The sequence below is a fragment of the Panthera onca genome, chromosome A2, assembly GCF_046562875.1.
Source record: "Panthera onca isolate mPanOnc1 chromosome A2, mPanOnc1 haplotype 2, whole genome shotgun sequence".
NCBI lineage: Eukaryota > Metazoa > Chordata > Mammalia > Carnivora > Felidae > Panthera > Panthera onca.
In genome coordinates, this window is record NC_138340.1 from 22666063 (window position 1) to 22692688 (window position 26626).

At 42.8% G+C, this 26626-nt stretch overlaps 1 protein-coding gene and 1 long non-coding RNA gene across 3 annotated transcripts in view; one reads left to right on the forward strand and one right to left on the reverse strand.

Annotated features, from left to right (window-relative positions):
- Window positions 1-26626, forward strand: part of CACNA2D3 (calcium voltage-gated channel auxiliary subunit alpha2delta 3) — an 860086-nt gene that overhangs the window by 85677 nt on the left and 747783 nt on the right. The window lies entirely within an intron of this gene.
- On the reverse strand, window positions 4494-25127 carry LOC132678661 (uncharacterized). 2 transcript variants are annotated; one of them, XR_009609699.3, is made up of 3 exons: window positions 24914-25127; window positions 21072-21178; window positions 4494-4610 (listed from the first exon to the last, which is right to left on the reverse strand). It is a non-coding gene; the product is annotated as an uncharacterized LOC132678661 (long non-coding RNA). The 2 variants fall into 2 exon arrangements; XR_009609698.3 differs by lacking the exon at window positions 4494-4610 and adding an exon at window positions 14682-14762.

Sequence of the window (26626 nt, forward strand, 5' to 3'; positions counted from 1 at the left end):
ACTACAGAAGTCTTGGGGTCACTCACCTCTGTCTTGCCAAGGTGTCCCTCAGACTCTTTGAGGAGTCTTTCATTAAAGAAATTTTTTAAAGCTTGTTTATTTATTATTTTGGGGAGAGACAGAGTGAGTGGGGGAGGGACAGAGAGAGAGGAGAGAGAGACTCCCAAGCAGGCCCACACTGTCAGCACAGAGCCCTGTGTGGGGCTCAAACTGACAAACTGTGAGATCATGACTTGAGCCAAAACCAAGAGTCGGACGCTTAACTGATTGAGCCACCCAGGTGCCCCATGGAGGAGTCTTACACTTTTAAGGCTCAGGGAGTGGGAAAACCCCCTTACAAATAGTGCCCAGACAGGCCAGTTTACAGCTCCAAGTCTGTTCTGTGCTCAGGTAGGTGTGGGCAGTGGGAGGGGTCAGTATCTGGCCCCAGGCTCAGTGTCCTCATCTGTGAAGTGAGGATGATGACAGTGCCCTCCTCAGGGAAGGTTCTACTTGGATTAATGAGATGATGTGTGATGCCATTAGAGCAGGTGCTGGGATCGGGAAGCCCTCCAGGGTGCGTCCTTACCCCTTCTTGCAGCTTCACCACTCCTGTCTCCATGCTTCCTCACAAACAGCCTGTAACCTGTGCATGTACTGGGGATGCTGTTGATCTAAGGTGAGACTATCCACTTGTCAGTCGTTCCTTGTGGAGCTTCCAGATGACCTGCTTTCTTGGCCGGGAAGAGGGCCGAGGACTAACACATGCATCTACGTGTGGCCCTTGGTCTCTGAAACCGGGTCACATTTCCTTCCTTTAGGAAAATGCTCAAGCCATTTGCTTCCTAAAAACCTTATTTTTCACCCTTTTGAAAGGTTGTTAATGGGATTGTTTCAATAGAAATGATAAAACCTCTTTTCTTCAGGCCCTCTCTGACTGTATTAATTAGTGTATTTCTATAATGTTAGTGTGGCTATTTACGTGGATTTGGGCCATTAAAGCCCCACCCCCAGCCCAAGCCCCGGGGAACATCAATAATACAGGAACAATTGCTCCCTTGGTCTTTTTCCTGGGTCACAGTTTATTGTTCCATTAATGGATGTCTCCATCAGAGTCTGTTTGTGGAAGATAACAGCGTTCCTCTCCCCTCTGTGGCCCTTGCCGCAAGGATAGTTCCTGTCCTCCTTGCACTGCTCAGGAGATGTAGGCTGAATTAAGGAATTCCTGGAGATATGATGCTAATTCTAGGGGGTGGCTGCTTCTATCATGTGGCCAAGTGCAGGGATTGGATACAGAATCACCAGTCTTGATTTACACCACTAGCTACAGAGTCAAATGGCATACAGTTGTCAGGTTTTCCTCTAATGATGGGGAAAGATAGAAATGAGGACTGTATATTAATGGCAGAAGACATTAGGATAGAAGTAAAAATGAAATCACGTGTGGGGACATTTATTTATCTTGGTGTCTGAGAGGGAGAGGGGTGGGGGGAACCTTAAGCCTTTGATGCCTCTGACTTTGGGTCCCTCTGTGACACCTGCTGTTGACAGAGTCCATTCAGTAGCAAAATGCCAGAAGAAGTGGGGCCCCAAGAATCAGATGAGTGGCTGGTCTGCCCACTGGGTCAACCCTTCCTTGCTGGGAATGCTCTGAGCCTTGGGATTTTAAATGGAAATGCTGAGATAAAGGTATTTACTGAGATCCCTTGGACCCTGGAGTTCAAGCTTATTGGAATGGTGCCTTGGAGCATCTTGTAATGCCTCATAAAAACATGAGGTGCCTCTGGCAGGAAGGAAACTAGAATTTAACAATTCTTGTGGGGAAATTCTCATATTCCAGAAGACTCTGGCTGATTTAATCAATTCGTTAGACCCATCATTTACCATGCCTCAAGCATCCAACATTAACATTTTGTCTTTTGCAAGTATTTCCAAGTGCCACTCTGTTAATATTTTCTATACCTTTGTTTTGATTAGTAAACACACAGAAGAGCTCTAAACTTCTTTAAGTCACAACATCGAGAGACAATTGGGTGGCGCATCCTCTCTGGTCTCTAAGGGGCACAGTCTGTAGCCAAAGGGCAGGATCTGGTTTGTGCCTAGTGGGCTGTCACTAAAGGTGAATTGGAGAAGTGAATGGGTTTTTTTCTGCTGTGGTCCTTGTCATTGATGAGCCAGTGCTTTCTGCTGTAGGTCTTTTTTTTTTTTTTAAGTTTATTTCTTTATTTTGAGAGAGAGAGAGAGAGAGAGAGAGAGCGAGCACAAGCAGGGGAGGGGCAGAGAGAGGGAGAGACAGAATCCCAAGCAAGCTCTGCACTATGAGTGCAGAGCCCGATCCGGGGCTTGAACCCATGAACCGTGAGATCATGACCTGGGCTGAGATCAGGAGTTGGATGCTTAACCAACTGTGCCACCCAGGTACCCCTCTACTGTAGGTCTTATGTGGAACCTCACAAGGTGCCTGTGTTAGAGCTTTAAGGAGGTGTGGTTGGCGCTTCTGTTCTAAACAGCTCACAGTTAGGTAGCCATGTAACGTCCCAGGGCATGCAAAGGCCACCCCACCATAGTTAGGAAGAAGCAGCTCTGATCTGTGTCCCCATGCCAGTGTCTAGAGTTGACAGTAGCAGACCAAAATGGCAACACTAGTGTTTTTATGTCTTGTAATACCTAAATACTCATATTGATGACTGAGTGAGATTGGTCACCATGGTTTTTACCATTTGGTGCTCAGATGCTGACACCAACAGGGGCTGGAGGGCAGGACGCAGACCTTCTGTTCTATGGCTGGAGTCTTTCCAACAAGCCCAATGAGAGCAGGTAGTCCTACATGAAGCACGGTGCCCTGGAAGAGGGATCCACAGATGTGACATCTGCCAAGCGTCCATCAGCTGAAATGTGACTGGGACCTCATTCTGTCCCCTTCGGCCCCCTCCCACGCATGCTGTACCCTCCCTGTCCTCTCTCTTAGCTGATGTCAACCCCTAGTAGCTACAGGGATTCAATCCCGCTGGATTGAAGCGGGAGCCAAAGTTTCCGCCCTGCTTCATCTCCCTTCAGATACTCTTGTGTATGTGTAGACTTGACCTTTTTGATTTTAGAAGACAAGATTGATCTTGTATTCGTTTGCTGGGTTTTGCCATGCCTTCCTGGGTGTGTGTGTGTGGGGGGGGGACTTACCTCTTTTCCAAATGAGTAAAGCTAGTGAGGGTGGGAGGTGGAATAACGCATTCTTTACTTTTTCCTCTGCCACTCGGCCTGTCACAAGTAATTTCCAAACTCAGCATAGCCCAGCGCCAGTGGGTGTAAATTTGTTTCCTCCATTCTCAATTAACCAAAAAGAACTAAGAAGAATGCAGGGGGCATTCATGCATGCAAACATATCCCATTCAGGGGCTAAGCTTATTTATCCTCAGCTTGCTCTTCTTTTTGCGTTTAAAGTATCCTTAAAGAGGGATGCCTGGGTGGCTCAGTTGGTTAAACGTCCAACTTCAGTTCAGGTCATGATCTCATGGTCTGTGAGTTCGAGCCCCGCATCGGGCTCTGTGCTGACAGCTCAGGGCCTGGATCCTGCTTCTGATTCTGTCTCTCCCTCTCTCTCTGCCCCTCCCCCACTCAAGCTCTGTCTCTCACTCCCTCAAAAATAAATAAACATCAAAAAAATTTAAAATATCCTTGAAGAAGTGATTATAATAATAAGTGGTAGGGGTGTGTGTGTTCATTCCCTCTTTAATTTCCTTACTTTGTTAAATATAATCTCAATAGGCCTGTGCTGGTCCCTCAGATTAGGTTTTCCTCACCTTTTTGGGTTGTGGATGCCATTTGAGAGCTGTGCTTCTGTTTCTCTCTGTTTTATATTCATTTTCCCGTTTTCAGTTTTTGGGAGATGGGAGAGAGGCTGCACAATTTAAGAAGCCTGACATCCACCCTTTGCAGAAGATACTTTACAACTGAGGAAGCAGTGGCTTTGAAAGATAGGATCTTTGTATTCCCAACTTTTAGGCTTTTTAGTATTGATCGTGCAATAAAACATTTCTTCACATTTAGTGATTTTTAAAAATTTATGTTTTCACGATGTTTAAATGTTCCAAATATATATGTATTTCATATAATAATAAACAAAAGCTGATATTTGTTTAATTGTTGAAATGTCCTGCTTTCCTTTGAAGTTGGCACTGATAGGTTTTTACCCAGTTGTCCCCCCACTCCCCCAAGTTGTATGGGGTCAGTTGTGAGTACCAAAGGGCCACACCTACTAATGAACTTCTGGATTAATATCAACGTTTGAAACTAATTAGGTAGGTAAAATGCATTTCAAAGAAAACATAATGGCTTCTTGTACTCCAGCTGGAAGGCAGCACCATTAATTGTCTGGTTAGAAAAGCTTTTTAACATGAGTGATTTAACTGAGCACATTTGAAGGAAACCCAGGAATAATGTATTAACTATTTTATTTTTGTCAAAAATAAGCCCAGGTGGAAGACAGCAGTACCCAGGCAGGACTTGAAATCATCATAGTGGTGTGAATTGCGGAAACCATTTATTTAGCTTTGATTATTTGGAGCACCTGCTCTGTGGGCTTGGAGGATGCTGCAAGATCTAGCTGGGCAAGGTTCCCTGGTTTCCTGGAGCTTCTGTTTGGTGGAGGGAGACAAATAAGAACAAAGTAGAACAAGATGAGCAATTCCAGGTAGTGACAAGTGCCATAAAGAAGGGCAGATCAGACAGCCATGATGCTGAGTAGGGGGTTGGGAACGGCCTTTCTAAGGAGGTCCTGGCTGGGTTTGAGAGGAGGGGGAGCCCACCCTGCTGGGGAGTAAGAGGAGACAGACTGGCTGGAGTGGTGGGTGAGGCAAGGGGAAGGGGGCAGCCCTGGGGTCTGAGAGGGAGGCAGGGTTTTATTTCTGGTGCCATGGGAAAGCAGCCAGAGGATTTTCCAGCAGGGCAGTGACTAAGAGGGAGGCGGGGTCTCCTAGCTCCTGAGTCTCCCCCACTCCTCATATTGGCAGCCTCTGTCAGTGGCAGACTTCCTTCCCCTGGCTCTGTCTTTGCTGCCCCCTACCCTGCCCTGGGCTCCTGGGCTAGGGAGCTGATGGACACTGAAGCAGGTTGAATAATGGCCACCGAAGACACCAAGTCTTAATTGCTGGAATTTGTATGCTTTTTATTTAGAAAAAAGGGTCTTGGCAGGTGTAGTTAAGGATTTTGACATGAGGAGATTACCCTGGATTATTCGAGTGGGCTCTAAATGTCATTTTACAAAAGAGAGACAAAGGAAGGTATAGACTCCCCAAGGAGGGGAGGAGGTGAAGACAGAGCCAAGAAATACCAGCAGCCACCAGAAGCTGGAGGAGGCAAGGAATGGATTCTCCTCGAGAGCCTTTGGAGGGAATGTGGCCCTACTGACATTTTGATTTCTCAGAACTCTGAGAGAATCGATGTCTTGTTTTGAGCCACTGGTTTGTGGTAATTTGTCACAGCAGTCCCAGGAAACCAACCTAGGCTCCAGGGAGAAATGGGGGGATGGAGATGAGAGTCATCTCCTCCCTTCTTTGGAATTCCAACCCACGCAGGGTGGGCGGGCATGGAAAGAGTAGAAAGGTTGAGGGCAATGAGAGACCACCCTCCCGTTGTGTGGGACTGTCCCCTCATATCTGCCCTCTTTACGCTCCAGCCAAGCTCAGTTTAGAGCAGGGGTTTCCCACTTTCATACCCCAGGGATCAGACCGGCCATGCCTTGTTGAGGAGGGCAGTGTGCAGGGAGCTTGGCACATGCCCTGGGCAGCTGCACCTCCCCTCGGCTGATGTGTGGGGCCTGTGGGGTCAGATGCCCTGGTTTTCTCAGACAAGCCTGAAAAAAAAATCAGATTTTTTTAAAACATGAAATTTCCTGCTATGGAAAGCTGGTTTTTAGTTGCACGTCTGATTTGACCCGGGGTGAGGTGAAAGGCTGTATTTTGTGACTTCTGTCTTATAGTTTTTATTTGTCCCTAATGTTAGCATATTATTTTCCACCTCCATTTTTATGAGCCTGGGGTTTAATCAGTGTATTCGTTTCTTTTTTTTTTTTTTAATTTTTTTTTTTTTTTTCAACGTTTTTTTAAATTTATTTTTGGGACAGAGAGAGACAGAGCATGAACGGGGGAGGGGCAGAGAGAGAGGGAGACACAGAATCGGAAACAGGCTCCAGGCTCCGAGCCATCAGCCCAGAGCCCGACGCGGGGCTCGAACTCACAGACTGTGAGATTGTGACCCGGCTGAAGTCGGACGCTTAACCGACTGCGCCACCCAGGCGCCCCAGTGTATTCGTTTCTTAATGCTGCTGTAACAAGGAATCACAAACCTAGTTGCTTTAAATAATACACATTTTTTATTTTATGTTCTAGAGCTCAGAAATCAATGAGAGATGTTATAGGGTGCCTGGGTGGCTGAGTCCGTTAAGCATCTGACTCTTGATTTTGGTTCATGCCATGATTTCATGATTCGGGGGATTGAGCCCCATGTTGGGCTCTGTGCTGACAGTGTGGAGCCTGCTTGGGATTCTCTCTCTCTCTCTCTCTCTCTCTCTCTCTCTCTCTGCCCCTCCCATGCATGCACATGCTCTCTCTCTAAAAATAAATAAATGTTAAAGAAATAGATGTTATAGGGCTCAAATCAAGGTGTTTGCAGAGCTATGTTCCTGTTGAAGGATCTGGGGAGTATCTGTTCCTTGCCTTTTTTAACTCCCAGAGGTTATCCTTGGCTCATGGCTCCCTTCCACGGCACAAGCCAACCTCTGTCATATCTCCTTCTCTATGATATCTCTTCCTCCCCTTAAGGACCCTGTGACTACATAATTTTCCCACCTCAGGATCATTAATTTAATCATGTCTGCAGAATCTCTTTTGCCATGTAAGGTAATTACATGGTTCTGGAATTAGGATGTGGATATCTCTTCGGGCCATTATAATGCCTTCCATAGTCAGTCAGTAACCAGTACTTACCTGTAGATCTCTATGCCCTGCATATGAAAGACCCCTGTGACTGCCTTGTCTCCCTCTTACCCATTCTACTTTGTGCTGATACCAGTTCTCAAGGGCCCATTGTATGTGTCAGTTCCCAATTTTATGTTCAGTGACTTCATGTTGGTAGCTTGAAGTTGGCCAGGGTAGAATATTTACACCATAGATATTGGCAAATGTTATAATTCAGGGCTTTCCACCCCACCTCTTTCCATTCTTTGTCCCAGAGAGCTGGATATCAAACATTTATCAGCATGCCGTTGACTTCCACCTACTCCATTTGGTCTAAGATTCCTGTTTTCTGGGACACCTTGCCCACTTTTCTATGGATAATTGTCTCACGTATGGGGAGGTGGATATGGATGCCTCAGAAGCATTATGGAGATCTTGGTGTGGAGACCGTTATTTATACCTGTTTGAACTCTATAGGTTTGAAAAGTAAACCATGTGCCCTTTGGGTTTTCCTTTCTTCAAAGGAATCTGGAGGATTTATGCTCATTCCTAGCTGGCATTACAGTCCCCCTTTTTTCATATAAAGGAAACATTCAATATTTGCTGTCCTTAAATAAATGACTTCCTCCCTTCATATTGGACCTATTTCTTGTATGTCCCAATGTTAAGGGACTGTCAGTGTCCCTCCCAGTGTTTTGACTTTCATAGATGTGTACAGTCCTGCTAAAAACTTGGTGATTATAAGATCCTTAGTAATCACCAGAACCTGATAGAATAGGGCACATCTTGAAGCATCCTGACAAGGTGGGGTAATTAATTAATTATTCTTTTTCAATAAAACTCTCTCTCCTTACTGAAAGATTCTTGTAAACATTCTAAAAAAACCTGAAACCTCTTTTTGTACTTGGCATTTTATCATGCTAGCTGTGCCTTTTGTTTTTTTTTTTTTTTTTTTTTTAATTTTTTTTTCAATGTTTTTTATTTATTTTTGGGACAGAGAGGGACAGAGCATGAACGGGGGAGGGGCAGAGAGAGAGGGAGACACAGAATCGGAAACAGGCTCCAGGCTCCGAGCCATCAGCCCAGAGCCTGACGCGGGGCTCGAACTCACGGACCGCGAGATCATGACCTGGCTGAAGTCGGACGCTTAACCGACTGCGCCACCCAGGCGCCCCTAGCTGTGCCTTTTGAATCTCTAAAATTGTATTTGCTATTCTCTTTTCTAATGGGATTTCAAGCAACTTTTTGATCAAGAAGTTTTGTACAATGGTCTTTCTAAAATACTATAGAATTACAGTTTTCCCCTTTTATGTCAACATTTGGTTACTTGTTTCTTGGTGACTGCTCTGAATATTTCTTCCATCTTTGTTTTCAGTCAGTGCTCTGATAGAGTCGGTATTTTTGTTGCACAGATTGCTACCATGTTTGGGGCACAATTACTCTTATCAGTTAGGTTCTCAGGAAAGCCTCATTAATTAGATGTGTGATTATTTTCTAATATTCCCTTTATAGATAAGTTTCTTAAGAATGTCTTTAAAAATGAAGGTTGACCAAAATATTACAAATTTACAAAAGGTCTGATACTTAGGCAGCCTTAAAAAATGGCAGATGATTGGCTTAGAAAATCAAGCCACTCTAAGATGGGACAACTGAGTCCAAAAGGGCTCTTTCGTTGGAGGACAAGGCTGAGGGCCCAGGTGTGTGGGCGTCCACTTCTTGTCTTTCCTGTTGTACCCTGGCCCCTTCCTGGCTGAGAGGCTTAGAGGCCCAGCTAGGCCACACATGCTGGCCCTGTGGACAAGAGGCTTTAGGTAAGAGTGGAGACAGGAGAAGATGGAGGTGAGGAAGAGTTTGCCTTTCAGCCAGCCAACATTATCCACCCGCCCTATGCTGGGCACCAGGTGGAGTGCTTTAAGTACACTTATGCGTTTCATTCTGCACCCTTCCAAAAAGTGTTCTTCAATTCATCCTGCCAATATTAGTAGTGCAATCAAGACAACGAGGCTGTAAAGCAACTAAAGATTTTATTTGAGGTCTTGGGGATTGTAGTTGGGGAGACACAGAGCTGACCTGCTCCAAGTGAGGGTGGGGGGTGCAGACTTATAAAGGCAAAAACGGCACAGATACAGAAGTTGTTCTGAAAGGATTATGGTTGGTGCTGGCAGAGTTTAAAGTGATTAAGACACAGTTGGTTCTTTAGCTACCAAGTGTTCCTTCATCCCTATGCTAGTGCGAAGTGGAAGGATGTCTTCCAGGTGGTGGTTGAGTTGCAACCAATAGGCTGCAGTTGACCGAAGTCACAAGTTTACTGTCCTGAGAAATTACTTCCTCAGTGTCCTTTGGACTCTATTTTGATTGATTCTTAGCAATGTTTACTTCATTTTGAATGCTCTTTTGCAGTACCTACCACGTGGCAGGCATTTTGCTGGGTGCTGGGGATATACAGACAGAAATCAGTGAATCCCTGCCTTCCTGGGGCACACAGTCTAGAATATTAAAATGTTAGGATGTTAGATTAAATATTAAAATATTAAATCTTAAATATTAAAATGTTAGAATATTAAGATGTTAGGATCTTGAGAATGGTACAGTGGTGAATAAAAATTCCATTAATGATTTAGTTTCCAGTTTGGGTAAGGAGAACTTCTTATGACTGTAGTTTATTCTCCTGTATGTGTTTAAAGTTGGTAGATTCAACCTCTCTCACAATTGAGTATTTTTGTATGGTACCATTGTACTTTCGAGCTTCTAACTTGGTAGTCTAGTTTCATTGAGAGTTATATTTGGGGTTGTTTGAAACATATACACCTGTATGAGAGTTAATCTAAATTGAAATCCACTAAAATATGGTTAATTGTTAAATGGACATATTATAGGCTAGTTTTTATGAGTTTTTTTCCAGCAACATATTTTGTAAAGCTATGCTACTGGCATATGAAGCAGTTTATAATTCTAGAAGAAAACTTTTTCTTACTAATTGATTCATTTATTCTCTCCTTCTTGCATTTTCTAATTCCCAAAGCAACCACGTCACCTTTCATAGTCCACTTAATGTGACTGTTGTATCATTTCATGTAAAATGTAGAAAGCTTGCAATTGTATCAGCCTCTTTCTTCCTGGTCTTTGTAGTTGTCATATGTAGTATACTTACATGCACTGAAAACCCCAACAGGCAATGTTACCATTTTTGCTTCAGTCAAATGTATTTTAGAGTATTTAAAACTAGGAAACGCAATCTGTTGCATTTGATCAGTTGTTTTTTTTTTTTTTTAACCATTTCTCTTGCTCTTCCCTTTTGCCTGAAGACACAGGTTTTTCTCTATTAACATTTAACCTTTGGCTTGAAGAACTTTCTTTGGCTTTTCCTGTAGAGAAGATCTACTGGTGACAAATTCATTTCTCCTTCATTTGCCAATGTCTTATTTTTGCCTTTATCCTTGAAGGATGTTTCAGTGGATATAAAATTCTGGGGTGACCATTCGTTTTTTATTTTAGAGGGAGAGAGAGAGAGCGAGAGCGAGTGAGAGCATGACCTGCGGAGAGGGGCAGAGGGAGAGAGAGAGAATCTCAAACAGGCTCCACACTCAGCACAGAGCTTGACATGAGGCTTGATCCCACGACCCTGGGAACATGACCTGAGCCAAAATGAGGACCTGGACTCTCAACCGACTGAGCCACCCAGGCACCTTGGCAGTTCTTATCTTTCAGCATTTAAAAGATGTTGTTCTACTGTTTTCTGGTCGCCATAATTTCTAATGAGAGTCATTGGATATGATGAGAAATTTGTGGTGATTCACACCATTTCTTTCTTTATGTAATGTGTCATTTTTCTTCTGTTGCTTTTGAGAGTGTTTTCTTTTTGTTTTCTGCCATCTGATTATGCTGTGTCCAGGTGTGGTCTTCTTTGAGTTTATCCTGTTTCTAAATCTCTGGGCTTCTTGAATCTGTAAACTTATGTCTCTGAACAAATTTGACAGTTATTTTTTTTGCCATATTTTCCTGCCCAGATCTCTTTCTCCTAGCTTTTTGGCACTCCAGTGACCTTTGGATATCGTCCTAATGGTTCCTGAAGCTTTGTTTATTTTTTCCCAATCTTTCTATTTCATAGTAGGTAATTTTTCTCTTTTCATGTTTACTTATTCTTTCCTCTGTCGTCTCCATTCTGTTATGGAGCCCATCCAGTGAGTTTTCATTTAAGATGTTGTTTTTGTAAGTGTCTAAATTTTCATTTGGTTTTTTATTGTTCTCTTGCGTGTTCTCTGAATGTTCTCATTCTATTTATTTCAACTGTCTTTTCCTTCACTTCATGAACGGTAGTTCTTTAAAAATTTTTTTTTTTGAGAGAGAGAGAGTGTGTGCGTGCGTGTGCTCACAAGTGGGGGAGGGGCAGAGAGAGAGGCAGACAAAGGATCCAAAGCAGGCTCTGCATGGTCAGCCTGATGCAAAGCTTGAATCCATGAACTGTGAGATCATGACCTGAGCCAAAGTCAGATGCTTAACTGAGTCACCCAGGTGCTCATGAACTGTTTTGTTTTGTTTTGTTTTGTTTTGTTTTGTTTTGTTTTGTTTTTAAGCTTATTTATTTTTTTGAAAGAGAACACAAGCAGGGAAGGGACAGAGACAGAAAGGGAGACACAGAATCCAAAATAGGCTCCAGGCTCTGAGCTGTCCGAGCAGAGCCTGATGAGGGGCTTGAACCCATGAGCCATGAGATCCATGAACTGTGAATCCATGAACTGTGAGATCATGACCTGAGCCAAAGTCAGACACTTAACCGACTGAGCCATCCAAGTGCCCCTGAACTGTAGTTTTAATGGCTCTTTTAAAGTCTCTGCTTGATAGTTCTCATGTCTGAAGCATCTTGGGGTTGGCATCTGTTGATTATACTTTTCCTCAAGGAATTTCAGATTGTATCTTGGATGTTCAGAATGTTATGTTGTAAAAGCACTGGGTCTAGTTAGAATCCTATGGAAATGTTGACTTTTTTAGTTGTTTCATCAGGCAGTCAATCTAATTAGGTTCAGACTGTCAGTTCTGCCTCAGCTTTGGCAGATGGTGGTCCAGATCTCAGTCCAGCCTTCTGAGCTATGGTATGCTGATTTTGATCTGTCCTTTACACGCAAATCTCTGTTAAGTTCTCTCAGCCTTTGCTACACAGAGTTTTACAAGAGGAAGAAACAAAAAGCCAAACAGTTCAGCTACTGCCCTCCTACTTACATTCTCTGATCTTTTTTTTTTTTTTTAATGTTTGTTTGTTTGTTTTTTTGAGGGAGCAAGCTTGCGTGAGCTGGGGTGGAGCAGTGAGGGAGGGAGAGAGAGAATCCCAAGCAGGTTCCGTGCTGTCAGTGCAGAGCTGGATGTGGGGCTCAATCGCATGAACCATGAGATCATGACCTGAGCCAAAATCAAGAGTCAGGTGCCCCGCCGTCACCAGTCTTAAAAGAAGTTGTTTTTCTGAGCCAGCAAAGCTTGGATGAGGTGGAACTGACTTGCATGCTCTTTTTTTTTTTGACTTACATGCTCTTAGTCCAACTTTGTTCCAGGAGCTCTTTGTGGTTCTGCTTTTATTTTGATTCGAAATTCATGCAATTTGGAGGATATCATGCGACCTTTGTTGAGACTGTGTTTCTACCTTGTAGCTCAGACACCAGGGACAGTAGAATAGTGCACTTTCAGAACTTCCAGGGCACAAAGAGTTTGGGTCTGTTCTCCTGATTTTATAGATTAAAAAATGGAGACCTGTTCAAAGTTCTACATTTTGAGCTTTAACGGATCTCCCGTTTGGTTTCCTTACCAGGATGGGGCTACAGAAGCCTTGGGTTTAAAACCTAGCCCTGCCATTTAACTGGGTGTGATGTTATGGAGAGATCTGATTTCTGTGGGTTTTCATTTCATCATCTGTACTGTGGGATAATACTTGCCTTGAGAATCAGGCATCATGTACGTCGATCACCTAGCCCAGGGCACCACTAGATGGTGTTAAAGAGATTGAACTAATATTTATTGACTCTGACCAGATGCCTTGGTGAGAACCCGGGCCCTGTCTTGAGGAGGTGGCCACAGTGTAGCGGTGATCTCTTTAGCAAGTTCATAAGGATTTGAGACTTAGTTCAAGTCCTTTTATTTCACACATGGAATTCAGACCTTGAAGTTGGAACCCTGAGGACCTGTGATCTATTTGACCTGCAATTTTATCCTGCCCCCACTGTTGCTCTCAGCAGGTCCCTACCAATTTTTACTAAGGTGTTCACGGTGGTGACCAGACGGTATCCTCATCATCTGGATTGAGAGATGGCAGAATCACTGTTTCGCAGCCGGGGAGCAGAGGTGTGGCATTGTGCATATGCTGTCGTGAGCGGAATCTGGGTTTTCAGTTTGAGTTTTCATATATGGGTTTCGGATATGCCAGGAGTGTATTGATACAGCAATATGGGGCTTAGCTGCTCTTCTTTCTACAAGGAGCTCACTTTATTTTATTTTTTTGAATACCTTGAGATCTTTTTAGAGGCCACGTGCACCTGAAGATTTGTGTGTCTCAGGCACCTCCAGGGCTGTGTGTTGCTCCCAACATGCCAGACCTTTCTTCGTGCTGTGTTGAAACATCAGGAGTGAATCAGACATTTCTTGGGCTAACACTGCTGCCAGCGGCCAGTCTGGGGAGACTTGATCCTCTTTCTCTCTTTTTTTTTTGTGGGCCTTTTGTTCCATAACATGATTCTGTTTTACCGGGTATTTGTAAGGCCTGAAGGGCTAGTGATTTTCAGGATTTGAAAGTTATCGATAAGTTAAGGAAATCTGAAGGCTATGGAGTTGGCTGGATTCGTTTCTGTTTTTTTTTTTTTTTTTTTTCTTCTTCTTATGCTTTGTTGTGTTCATATGGCAGGAACCCAGTTATAAAAATGCCAGTTTTCCTCCTGAGTACCAGCTGCCTTGGCAAGCTTTTCCTATAATGCACCAAATTTACTGTTCTGGGATTCATTTTGTTCTACCTTGTTCAAAGTGCTTGTTTCGGTGGAGAGGGAAATTTTAATCATTTGGATGGCCGAAGATTACAGGTACCTCCCTTCCCTTTTTATCCTGATGTAACTTCTTGTCATCCATTCTTTGCCACTTCAACATATGACGCTTCTATAAGTGCCTTGTAGAAGGCACTCCAATCATGGTGAAATATTACACAAGCTGGAAGCTTTGTCAAAGGTAAGTTTAATTTTAAGCAAAAAAAAAATTATTTTTTTAATGTTTGTTTATTTTCTTTTTCTTTTGTTTTTTTTTTTTTTTTTTTAATCTATTTTTGAGACAGAGAGAGACAAAGCATGAGTAGGGGAGGGGCAGAGAGAGAGAGAGACAAGAATGTGAAGCAGGCTCCAGGCTCTGAGCTGTCAGCACAGAGCCCAACGCGGGGCTTAAACTCACGGACTGTGAGATCATGACCTGAGCTGAAGTCATACGCTCAACCGACTGAGCCAAACAGGTGCCCCTATTTTATTTTTCTTTTTGAGAGAGAGAGACAGAGTATGAGTGGGGGAGGCACGGAGAACAGAGGGAGATACAGAATCTGAAGCAGGCTCCAGGCTCTGAGCTGACAGCACAGAGCCCAACGCGGGGCTTGAACCCACAAACCATGAGATCATGACCTGAGCTGAAGTCGGATGCTTAACCGACTGAGCCACCCAGGTGCCCCATAAAAAAAAAAAAAAAAATTATTTTACATGTGATCAAATAAGAAGAAAAAATCAGGCCTACTCACAGGGCTGACTGTAAGATGGTTTAATTGTTTCCTTTGCCTTGTGGTTTAAAGTATTTTTAACCTATTAGTGTTCCCAGTTTCTGCTCCTAAAAACAAACATGAGTTTAAAAGATAGTATAGTTATATTGTAGGGAAATTATGCCAGATTTCATTTTTTTCCCTCCGTTCTTGCCAGTGTAGTATTTATTGGTCCCTTCTTTGGGCTCCCCAAAAGATGAAGATCCAAGAGTCTGTGAAATCCTCCTTTCTGACTGCTGTGGATTTAATTTGTTTTAAATGCTTATTTTTTGAGAGAGAGACAGACAGAACATGAATGGGGAAGGGGCAGACAGAGAGGGAGACACAGAATCCGAAGCAGACTCCAGGCTCTGAGCTGTCAGCACAGAGCCTGACATGGGACTTGAACTCATGAACTGCAAGATCATGACCTGAGCCGAAGTTGGACACTTAACCGACTGAGCCACCCAGGTGCCCCTGGACTTAATTTTGTGTCCTCTTTTCCAAATTCGTGTGTTGAAGCCCTAACTCCCAGTGTGATAGTATTTGGGGCCTCTGGGAGGTGATTAGGTTTAGTTGAGGGTCATGAGGGTGGAATCCTTGTAGAAAGGAACCAGGAAGCCAGCTCATCCTCTCTCTGCAGTGAGGATATGACAGGATGGTGGCCTTTGCAAATTAGGATGAAGGCTCTTGCCAGACACTGAACATGCTGGCACCTTGATGTTGGCCAAACTGTGAGAAAAAGTAAGCAATCTCTGGTTTCTGCCACCCAATTTATAGTGGATTTCTGACTGAGACACTGATGTACCTTACTTGTATTCAAGAAGATGTTTCTCAGTTCTTGTAAGAATTAACTAAGCTGATACATGTTTAAATTGGTAAATTGTGAGGGTTGTTAATTTCTGAAAAGGCATAATAATTTTTGCAGGTGATTTTTGAAGAGTATATCCTATGATCTATGAATGAAAAACTCATCGTAGCATGTAAATAGTTTCTGAGCCACAGCTAGACACAGGAGATTCTAAAGGCAAAGTCTGCCGGACTCTGGGGGAGACAGGTTGAAAATGTGGGGCTTCATTAAGCATGTTACACTTACAGCTCAAGAAAGGCAATAAATTTGTATGAGAGATTATTCAGGCCACATGTCACCTCCACAGTCTTATAAAATTCCTTCTATCTTGCCAGAGAATCCAGATTTGACATTTTTATTTCAACAATATTTTATACAGATAGATGTAGATACATCTCTTGGCAGGAGGAGGAATTATAAATGCTAATTCATTCCATTGAGCGGTAAACATTTTCTCTACTGCTTAATAGGACAAAATACATAAAGATTAATTAAATGATCTAAAATTTCCAAGCTTCTTTTTAATTGCATAAATTGAATCTCTTGCCAAAAGATACCCAGCTCTGGTAAACATGATAGATGGTGATGGGGACACATGGTGACTTGGATAGACTCCACTTCTGGATTCTGCCTGAGTGTGTTGGCCACAGGTTGCGGTCTACAAACAATATCCACTCCACCAATGCATAAACCAGGGCTCGGTGGTCAGTGGTTTCATGTGATGTCTTTAGGGTGCTACCACACTGACGTGACAAGGGGGAATGCTCGCTGGTCAGGGGCGTAGGTCTCTAATTTGGCTGGAATGTCATAGATGCCCAAATATCTGCGTGTTTGTAAGGGTGTTAACCATTTGTTGAAATGCAGCATCTTGGTTAAGCGGAAGAAGTTCTTACGTCAGATTAAAAAGCCTGCCTCTGGTCCTCCCTCTGATAGCCAACCACGTGGAACCATAGATCCACCATTTGTGAGACGGGCTGTGTTACTTGTTTCAACCTTTTTCAGGGTAAAGATAGGGAGCCCTCTGAAGTGGGGACTGTCAGCACTCCTTGAGAAATCTAAAGCAGTTTGTTAGTGTGTTGGTAAGCATCTGCAAGAGAAGCAGGCCTTGTACTGGGCTAGCCTTTTTGCACATATATGTAACTAATATGTAGCTGTGTTGTAAGAATTCTTTTAGATGCTACTAGAATGCTATCCTGGAGCTGAAAGGGATTTCTGTCCAGTTTGTTCACCCATATATTTCCAGTGTGTAATAAAGTGCCTGGCATGTACTAATGGTTCCATAACATTTGTTGAATGAATGAATGAATGAATGAATGAATGTTTTTCACAGGTATTACAGTGAATAGTACGTGATTTTGTCAAGCGCAAGGTTATAGGTTTCATGGTTATGGAGATATATTTGTTACATTTCTTTCTATAGAGACAGCTGCCTAATGTCAAGAAGCTGTATGATGAATGGAAGGAGTGGTCCTAGGGTGGGGTGGGAGGGGAATTCACATGAACTCAGGTAGCAGTGCCAAAGCTGTTGCCCTGGATGTTGACCCCTTGTCCTTGGCACACCTGGGGTTCCTTGTTCCTACATGGCATGACAGCGCCCGTCTCTTGGGTCCACTGCCTTGGTACTCGAGCACAGCATCGGATGTTATAGACTCATGTGAAGCATAGACATGTTTCACAGGAGTGACCTCCTCTGTGCTGTGGTGGGGGTGGCCTCAGCTTTGTAAATATGTGTATGTGTGTGTATATATAACACATAACGTCTATATAAATATTGATATTGATATTAATATAGATATGTATATGTATTGACACACACACACAGACACGATGCATGTGTTTGTTCTGACATGAAGAGCTCAGCTACGGAGTCAGTTAGAAGGTTCCAATTCTGGGTCAGCCATTTGCTTATTTCATGCTCTTGGAAAAGTTACCAAATCACTTGGAGCTTGGGGTTTTCAGCTATAGGGAGATGGTGATAGCACCTGGTTCATAGGGTTACTTTGAGCATTAAATGAGTTTGTGCATAAGAGGGTTTAGCAAATTGAGTGGTAGTACATATGAGAGTGTGCTAGTTGTCACTGTTCTTGTATCAGTACCACTTAGTGCAGGATTACTAGGAGCTGCGTCCTGGGCTTAGAGTCATACACACATAATCTTTCTTAATTTTTCTAGCAATACTATGAGGTGAATTTTTAAGCCCAGGAGGAAACATGTCACAAGTGATGAATTGCATGAGGATTTTTGTTCTTTGTTTTGGCCAAAAGAGCTTCCTTTCTAGAAATATCATAGTCGGGCAATCTCTGACCCCCACCCCCGCACCGAACATATTCCCCCACCCTGCCTTGCGCTCAAGGTCTGTTCTTTTCACATCAGTTTTTTTGGATTTTTCCCTGTGTGGCTCTACATAAATCTTTTCTTAATACTGAATAGCTTATTTTTTGGAATGCAGATGTAGAACACATGGGCATTTTGATTTACGATAGCACAAGATGCAGACTTCAAGTTATGTAATTAGGGTACAGAGCCGTGTTGCAGTCCATGCCCTCATTGTTTGCAAAGTCTCATGCCAATCAGTTTGCCTTGGAGTCAGTCTGATCCTCTCTGGATGCTGGCTCTCCGCACAATGCTGGACTGATAAGATAAACCTAACCACCATCTCTGCTCCCCAGGAGCTGTCAGTCAAACAGTTCCACTCAACATCATGACACTCAACCTAGTGAATGATTGGATAGTGCTAGAAAGACAAATGCAGTAGGTTAAGGCGAGGGAGAGTGGTGGGGGTGTGTTCAGGAAGGTTCTCTGATGAGGCATTAGAATGGAGATTGGGTGTCCTTTCATTTGCTCCAATTTTCTCCTTAACACTTAAGACCACCTGCCATTTTTCTGTTGCCCCACACATCCCCATGGAATGTCAAATCTGAGAACAGGACCTTAGTCTGTGAGCATTTTACTCTTTGTTTTAAATTTATTCACTATCTATCTATCTATCTATCTATCTATTTATTTAGAGAGCACAAATCAGGGAAGGGCAGGGGGAGAGAGGGAGAGAGAATCCCTGTCAATGTGGAGCCAGATGTGGGGCTCAAACTCATGAACTGTGAGATCATGACCTGAGCTGGTCAGAGGCTTAACCAACTGAGCCACCCAGGTGCCCTGTTAGCATTTGCTCTTATATATCCCAGGTCCCAGTTCCTAGGCCAGCCCAATCCAGTGTGGAATGGGTGGTTGATAAAGGGAGCCAGTAACTAGGAGGCACAGAATGATCATTTAAAGGCTGTGGACAGTGTATAAGAGGTTACCCATTAGACAAGGGTGAGCTGTACACAGAGGGTAGGGAAAGGCATTGTTGGCCACAGGATCAGCTTATCCAAAGGCACAGAGCCTGGAGACACCATAGGTGGATGTGTCCCGAGTGCGTATTTTTCAAGAGGCTGCCTTGCCATTTTGGCCTCTGTGGCCTTCTGCATCTTTGGAAACATGAAATGATACAGCACTGATTAAGGGCAGTGGCTCTTTGTGCTCTGTTTTCTGAAAGAGTGTGGGAATGTTTATTCTTTGGGACCAAATTCTCATAGCATTGAGAAAATGAGCAATTTGGACCTGGCGGGCTACTTGACAATCTAATCTAAGGAGGAGATCTGGATCCCTTCTCAGCTCAAAGAAAAGTTGGTAATCATTAGGAATGGAGGATTTAAATTGTCTGATTATCATACAGTTTGTTTTCTGTTGTCTTGTATAGCTGTGTAGACAGGGATTGGTTCTATTTAGAAGATTAAGGATGGGTTGACCATTGGGAAAAATAAAACTGAGCAGGTTTCTTTGAACATAAAAAAAAAATATCTATTCTACCAGGTCTTGGCTTCCAATACTGTTTCCCAATAAAAGGAACCGGGGCTTCTCGGAGAAATAGAAGATTCTTGGACTGTGGCAGGGAATTCATACGATGAGCCTGGAGAATTTGCACTGTCAGAAAGTAATGAGCAAGTGCTCAAAACACAAACATAAAAACACAGTGGCGAGTATATGCCAAAGACACACAGGAGTCAACTGAAAGAGCTCCCAGTGGCCACACTGGAATAGTTTGAGTAACAAAATAAAGCAGTACTGGATTGCAATCTAAAAGATAAGATAAAGTAAAAGTAAAGTAAATAAATGATATGTATGAATGGCGGGAGAGACCAGTCTCCCATGTAGAAGAATTCAGAGTAATGTATGTAGCTACTCTGCCCTCAGGGAGGTGGAACATAACTTCATTCCTCACATGTGAGCTATACATAGTGACTTCCTTCCAAGAGTACAGTGTAGACAGGGAGGAAAGAAAGAATAACTTTTCAGTGGAGAAACTTGGTCACCACCACCTCAGCCAGATAATCAAGGTGGGCATCAACAGTGATAAGTCACGTGAAGCGATAGCAACGACTCTTCCCATAACACCAGCCTGACCATGAGATAGACATCAGAAAAATCCCATCAGAATAACATTCTACAAAATGCCTGACCAGTACTCTATAAAACTGCCACGGTCATCAAAACAACGAAAGTCTAAGAGAGACTGTCACAGCCAAGAGGAACCCAAGGAGACGATGAGTAAATGTGATGTTATATCCTAGATGAGATCCTGGACCAGAAAAAGGACATTAGGTAAAAACTAAGGAAATCCGAATCAAGTGTGGATTTTAGTTAATAATAATATATGTATATTGGTTCATTAGTTGTGACACATATGTCATGGTTGTATAAGTGAATAGCAATAGGAGAAACTGGGCAGGGAATGTATAGGAACTCTGTACTATCTTAGCATTCTATAATCCAAAACTATTCTAAGATAAAAAGTTTATTGAAAAATACCCATTAAGCTAAACCCTGGTTTATTGTCACTTTTGATTGAAGATCAGATGCCAAGTCAACAGGCCACTATATGTTCCTTAGATGAAGGTTGAGGGATGGCTTAAAAAACCTAGCTCGACTCTGCATGGAAATTGTCAGGGATGTGGAAACTTCTTGCCAGGACCAACTGGGTGACACTTAAAATAATTCAAACCTCATATGAAAGACCATTGTTCCAAGTGGGCCAAACCAAGCAGGCTGTACAACATAGTGGCTGAGCCACACTGTTGCTGGATTCAAATCCAGCCCTGAAGTATACTAGCCAAGGGATTTTTGCACAAGCGGTTCTAAACCTTGGTTTCCTCCTCAATGGAATGAATATCATGGTAACACCATATCATTGACGTTTCAAGGATGAAATGAAGGGGATGGTGTCTGTAAGGCACTTAGCACAGTTCTCAGTACTCATTAGCTGTCCTATAAATGGCAGTACTCTTGTTGCTGATAACTTTCTCTCTCTTTTTTTTAATGTGCAAAAAATATTCCATTAACACAGTCTGAGTGATTCTGCTTAATGGCAGTAGATGCTGCCAGTGGCTACTTTGATCTGATTTCAAGGGTAAGAGGAACTTCTTTCCTTGCAAAAATCTGTTATCAACACCTCTGTTTCCCCCTGGAAGAATTAATTATGTTAAATAACTTGTATTAAACATCACCATACCTCTTTCAAGCTGCTCATGTCCCTTGAAGGCATAACACATCTGGCATGAAAGGGCTTACAAGATTTGCTGTGCGAGAGAAACCGAGCTCACCGGGACCTTGGAACATCTGGAGAGGAGAAAAGGTTCAGAGAAGAGAGTGAAGGTGCCCCATTGACTTCCTAAATCCACCTACATCTGCCCAGGGATGGCCCCGTTGCTGTTTATCTACAATATTTTATATTTCCTGCTAATCAAGGTATACAAGAAGTTTGGATTTATCCAAGTTATACAAATGAAATGTAGGTCAAAAGCATTTTTATAGATTTTCATGGTAAAGATTAATCTTTACCCAAGCAGCTGGATCTCTGGAACTTGACTGTTACAAAGAGGAAAACCAGCTGACCCACCAAGACTTCATTTAATGGATTCAACTTTCTAATTGCCTTTTTTTTTTTTTTTTTTTGCCTCTCAGGAATTATTACATCAACATCTTTTACTCTGATTGAAAACCCGGGTGTTTCTGCTGTTGGCATGTGCTGCAGCAAAGCATGCTGGCTTTGGTTCACTCCCCCCTTGGCTGCATTTCCCAGCGTTTTTCCCTTTCCACTGCAGGATTCCTGCAAAGCCATAAGAGTTCAACACATTTTAATATATACTCTGTAGAAAATAAAAATGGCTTCATGTGTAAATAGGGTTAGGAAATACAGAGTTAAGCCACATTAAGCAGGTTTCTTTACTTGCACACCTTTTCAGAGCCTTGACTTTCCTGATATACACCTTGGGAGTCTTTCAGAATGTGTGTGGTATGGCTCATCTCCAAACTCTCATGAAACCTACCTTCTTGCAGTGTCTGTTGAGCCTGATGCTGAGAGATCCGTGCTTTTAGGTGTATACTCAAAAAACACCATTCCACACTCTTTTTCAACTTATTTGCACTCATCAGACTTGTCTCTTTCTTTTTTGAATAACAACTAGTCACATGTAGCAAAATTTACATGCTATTAAATTTTCCTCATCATTTTCTCCATATATATACGTGTGTGTGTGTATATATATATGTGTGTATATATATATATGTGTATATATATATATATATATAATTTTTAAAATAGCATACTTGAACTTCTGTAGAACTTTGGGGGGTTTATTTTAGTCACATAATCGCCTATATTGGCATTAGTGAGTTGTCAGTCATACGTGCATGTTAAAGAGGTGGAAGCAAATTGCTGCTGAACCCGGAGGTAGAGCAAATCACCTCGAATGATTATGCAAAAAACCCAAATTGTTTTCTTATGGCACCCCCACATTGTGGACTTACTTTAGTAGAAAAAAAGCTGAAAACATTGATGCATTTGCTAAGGTATTTTCATTTGTCTTCATAGACCTTCTTATTATTGGGGAGAAAACAGTAAATATCAAGACATCTAGTTTTTGTGGTGTCAGTTTTTATATGTGGCAGTACCTGGTGGAGAAGTGGATACAATTAAGCAAACATATCCTGCTTTTCTTTCTCATTCTTAAGTCTAAATGAATAAAAAAAAAAAAACAACAAAACTATTTCAAGAGCTGTTGGGAAGACTGACACCAAAACATGAGGCTGTTACCTCCTTGTTGCAATCTGAACTGCCCACGATGGGTCCGACTGGGACCTGGTACAGTGATTCACATCAACTATCTTTCTTCCTGTGGCCCAAGGAAATTAATTTTCTTGTGCCTCCATAGTGTTGTTTACCAAAAATGTAAGCGACAGCACTCATAAGCCCATTTAAGGTCTTTAGATCATCTTGAATATTTTATTTCTCAGCAACTTCTAAACCAAAAGATGTGTTTATTGTTGTGAACCATAAACATATTGGGGCTGTGACGCTTATAAATTCATTATCAGTCCTTATTCCTAATGCTTGTCAAAATATTATTATTTGATATGTAAAAAGGAGTGGGTGTCTGGCTCCGTGACCAAAATATAGGACCCAAGGCAGTATTGGACAGTAATCATTGAGTCAGCTGAGTCCTAGCTCTGGGGCAGGGCGTGGCTTGGAGAGTGGTCAACACCTTTCAAAGGTTCTTGAAGAACAGGAAAAAAGTAGGGGTTGAATTTTTTTAGATGCTTTGCTTTCAACCCTATAAGAAAGAATGCAGTTACTGCATGAGTTAAGTGGGGAAATAAGTCAGTTAGTAGGTATTTATGGAGTAACCACTCTGCAAAAGGAAGGGTGTGCAGCAAGAAACCTAATGTCTCTAGCCTTTAGATATTTTGTAATTCAGACAGACAGATGAGATATAAACTCACTGACAAAGTCCATTGACAATATAAGATTCTCGAAGGATGCTGAAGCAGCCCCAGTAGCTGCACTAGAAAAGCATTTGTAGCAATGTGGATGGAACTGGAAGGTATTATGCTGAGTGAAATAAGTCAGTCAGAGAAGGACAGATACCATGTGTTTTCACTCATGTGGATCTTGAGAAACTTAACAGAAGACCATGGGGGAAGGGAAGGGGAAACAATAGTCACAAACAGAAAGGGAGGGGAGGCAAACTAAGAGACTCTTAAATACAGAGAACAGACTGAGGGTGGATGAGGGGTGGGGGAGAGGGAAAATGGTGATAGGTATTGAGGAGGGCACTTGTTGGGATGAGCACTGGGTGTTGTATGGAAGCGATGAACCATGGGAATCTACCCCCCAAACCAAGAGCACTCTGTACACACTAGCCAATTTGACAATAAATTATTTTAAAAATAACAACGAAAAAACCCCAAAACCAAAAAGCTTTAGGATATGTGTGTTGTGGTTCTCATTGCTGAACGTGGAGTCCAAGTCCAAAGGGCTGGGTCAGAAGAAGGAAAATCACTGTATGCTGAAGAGGTGTGGGAAGGACAGGCGTGGCTCCACTGCCTGCCGTGGTTCAGAATGTAGAAAATCTGCCTGAAAAGCAGAAAATCTGAGCCTTGCTCAGAATAATGGCAAGGAGGTAATAGAGTATAGTGAGTAAAAACGAGGGCTTCAAGAAGGCAAACTTTTGTGGCATTTGGGGCAGGTTATCTGAATCTCCAATCCTCCCTTCATTCAGTATTAAAGTAGGGATAGGGAAAATACAATACCAGCATAGTAACTACCGACATTGTTTCTATGAAATAGAATCAGATAATGCTTGTAGAAGAAAACAATTTTACCTTATGCTAGGCCTTGGGAAGGTCCCACTAAACATCAGCTGCTATAAGAATCAGTGTAAATGACACCTGTGGACTAGTATTTGAGGCCAGGAATAACGTTTATAGGATAGGGAATAGAACACATAGTTAAGGAACTTAATTTCTAATTTTTAAATCTAAAATATCCTTTTGGCATTTATGCCAGAGCTATCTGGAGCAGTCCAAGATGTTAAAGGGGCTCTTTATGTAAGAGGGAATCTGGGATGTTTAGTCCACCAAGATATGAGAAAAGAATTGACTAGTGATGATCATATTGGGTGGATTTTTTTTTCTTTTGCGTGAAAAAAAATCTAGACACGGGCCAGAAAGGGGGCTAGCAGATCCTGTAGGTTGGTTGTTGCAGGTCAGAACTTCAGCAGCTTAGGTTAAAAGATCAGCCACGATAAGCTAGTCTGTTTTGTTCCAGCCTACCCAAGAGAACAGTAATTACCAGATATAATAATGCTTGTCAAAGGCGGTTACTGAAAACCCTCTGCTGCTTCAGCATAATCAGAACGACAGAAGTTGCAGGATGATTTTCTTTGCGAGAAGCATCCACTCAGAATGCTAATTAGGTGAAGTACAAGGAATATGGATCAGCAGCTGAGCAATGCATTTCCCTCCAGTCAGTAAAGATGAGATAGGAAGTAGCAGAGGAAGAATTTGACTTACCTGATTTATGGTTCTTGATGGGATTCTATACATTGATTTCAGGCTCTTAATTCTTCTCATCTGTTGGCTCTGTAAAGAGATGCTTGGAGGAAGCACAGCACAGAGTAGACTGGCTTTTCCCTTGGAAACTTTGGAGGTGCTGTTATACTTGGAAATACCTTGGTACAAAGAAAAAAAAATACATAAGGACCTGGTGCCAGTTGTTATCATCCAAGTCCCTGGAGAAAAGCTTTCTAAAAATAACGTTGGGAGTCTTTATTCTTTTATCCAGGTCTGCTTCCTGTAGGTGACCTCATAATGGCACTTGAATCTAGTGCCAAATGGGTCCAATAGCTGAGAGACAGCCCCTTGGGTCACTCTGTATCTTTGCTTTTATTTGCTGCCCAACATTCAGTTTCTAAGAAGAAGCTAAACATTTATCCAGAAATCTCAGTGCTGACTTGCACACGGCTATTGTCCAGGTGACCATGGCTGAGGGCCTCCTCCTTGCTAGGCACTAGCATAAGCGCTTGAGAAGTAGAACTTCATATAAAACTCCTAGTATACTGAGCGATGGGTCCTATGCTGGCATGAGTACCTGTGTTAGAGAGGAGAAGAAGGAGCACAGTGCAGCCAAATGTGCTGCCCAAGCCCACATAGCTCCTGAGTTGTGGAACAGAGATTCAAACCCCGGCCACCTGACTCCAGAGTCCACAGTCTAAGAAAGGCTGTTAATCACCAAGGAGCTTTTGGGCAACTTTAAGATGAAGACATGGCCTGCAGAGCAGAGCCTGACCAAATTGGGCCTCACAGAGACCAAGCTGGGCACACCTGACTCAAACTTCACACAGGACCGTGGGCTGGTGTGTGACCTGTATGCTGGTCTCGTGGCTGTTTTGGAAGTGGGAGGTGGACAAAGTGGATGGCAGGCTGGCAATTTCTAGCAAGTTCCTGTGACAGAAGGTGCCAGTGTGGGGCAGTGATTAAGGGTTTGGCTTCTGGGGACACATGCACCCAGCTCCAAATATGGAGGGTACTGGTACCTGGTTAGCAGTTCCAAGACTTGCTTACTGTGTGATCTTGGGCAAGTTATGTTAACTTCCTTGGCCTCAGTTTCTCCATCCAAAATATGATAAGAGTACCTATGAAATAGAGTTGCTTTGAGGATTAAGTGAGAGAAAACATGGGAAAGCTGTTATGCAGGACCTGGAACATGGTAAGTGTGTGGTCAGTGGTGGCTGGCTTTGGTTGCTTTGAGGGCAAGGAGGAAGTTTTGAATACAATGGACAGTGAAGCAACTTTTACCTGTTGTCAAAACGCTTAAGTGCTCTGTAGAAAATACGCTTGCTGGGCCATCTGGGTGGCTCAGTCAGGCGTCCAACTCTTGATCTCAGCTCAGGCCTCTGTGTCAGGGACATGAATTCAAGCCCAGTGTTGGGACTCATGTTGGGTTCCTCGCTGGGGGTGAAGTCTACTTAAAAAACAAACCAAACAAAACTCTTCCTACCAACAGAGAGGCCGGAAGAGATTGGGGTACAGGAGAATCGCCATCAGCTTCAACAGTTAGCCTGAGTCCCAATTTCTCATCATAAACCAGGTGCCCTCTGATTCCAGACATCCTTCAAGACTGTGCCTTCTGCCTCCGGTTCATTGATTCTCTAGCTCAGCAGTGCTTGCCCCTCTATCCCACATTCTTGTGGAGTTCTGGAAACCCAAGCCTGCAGAGACCTTGGG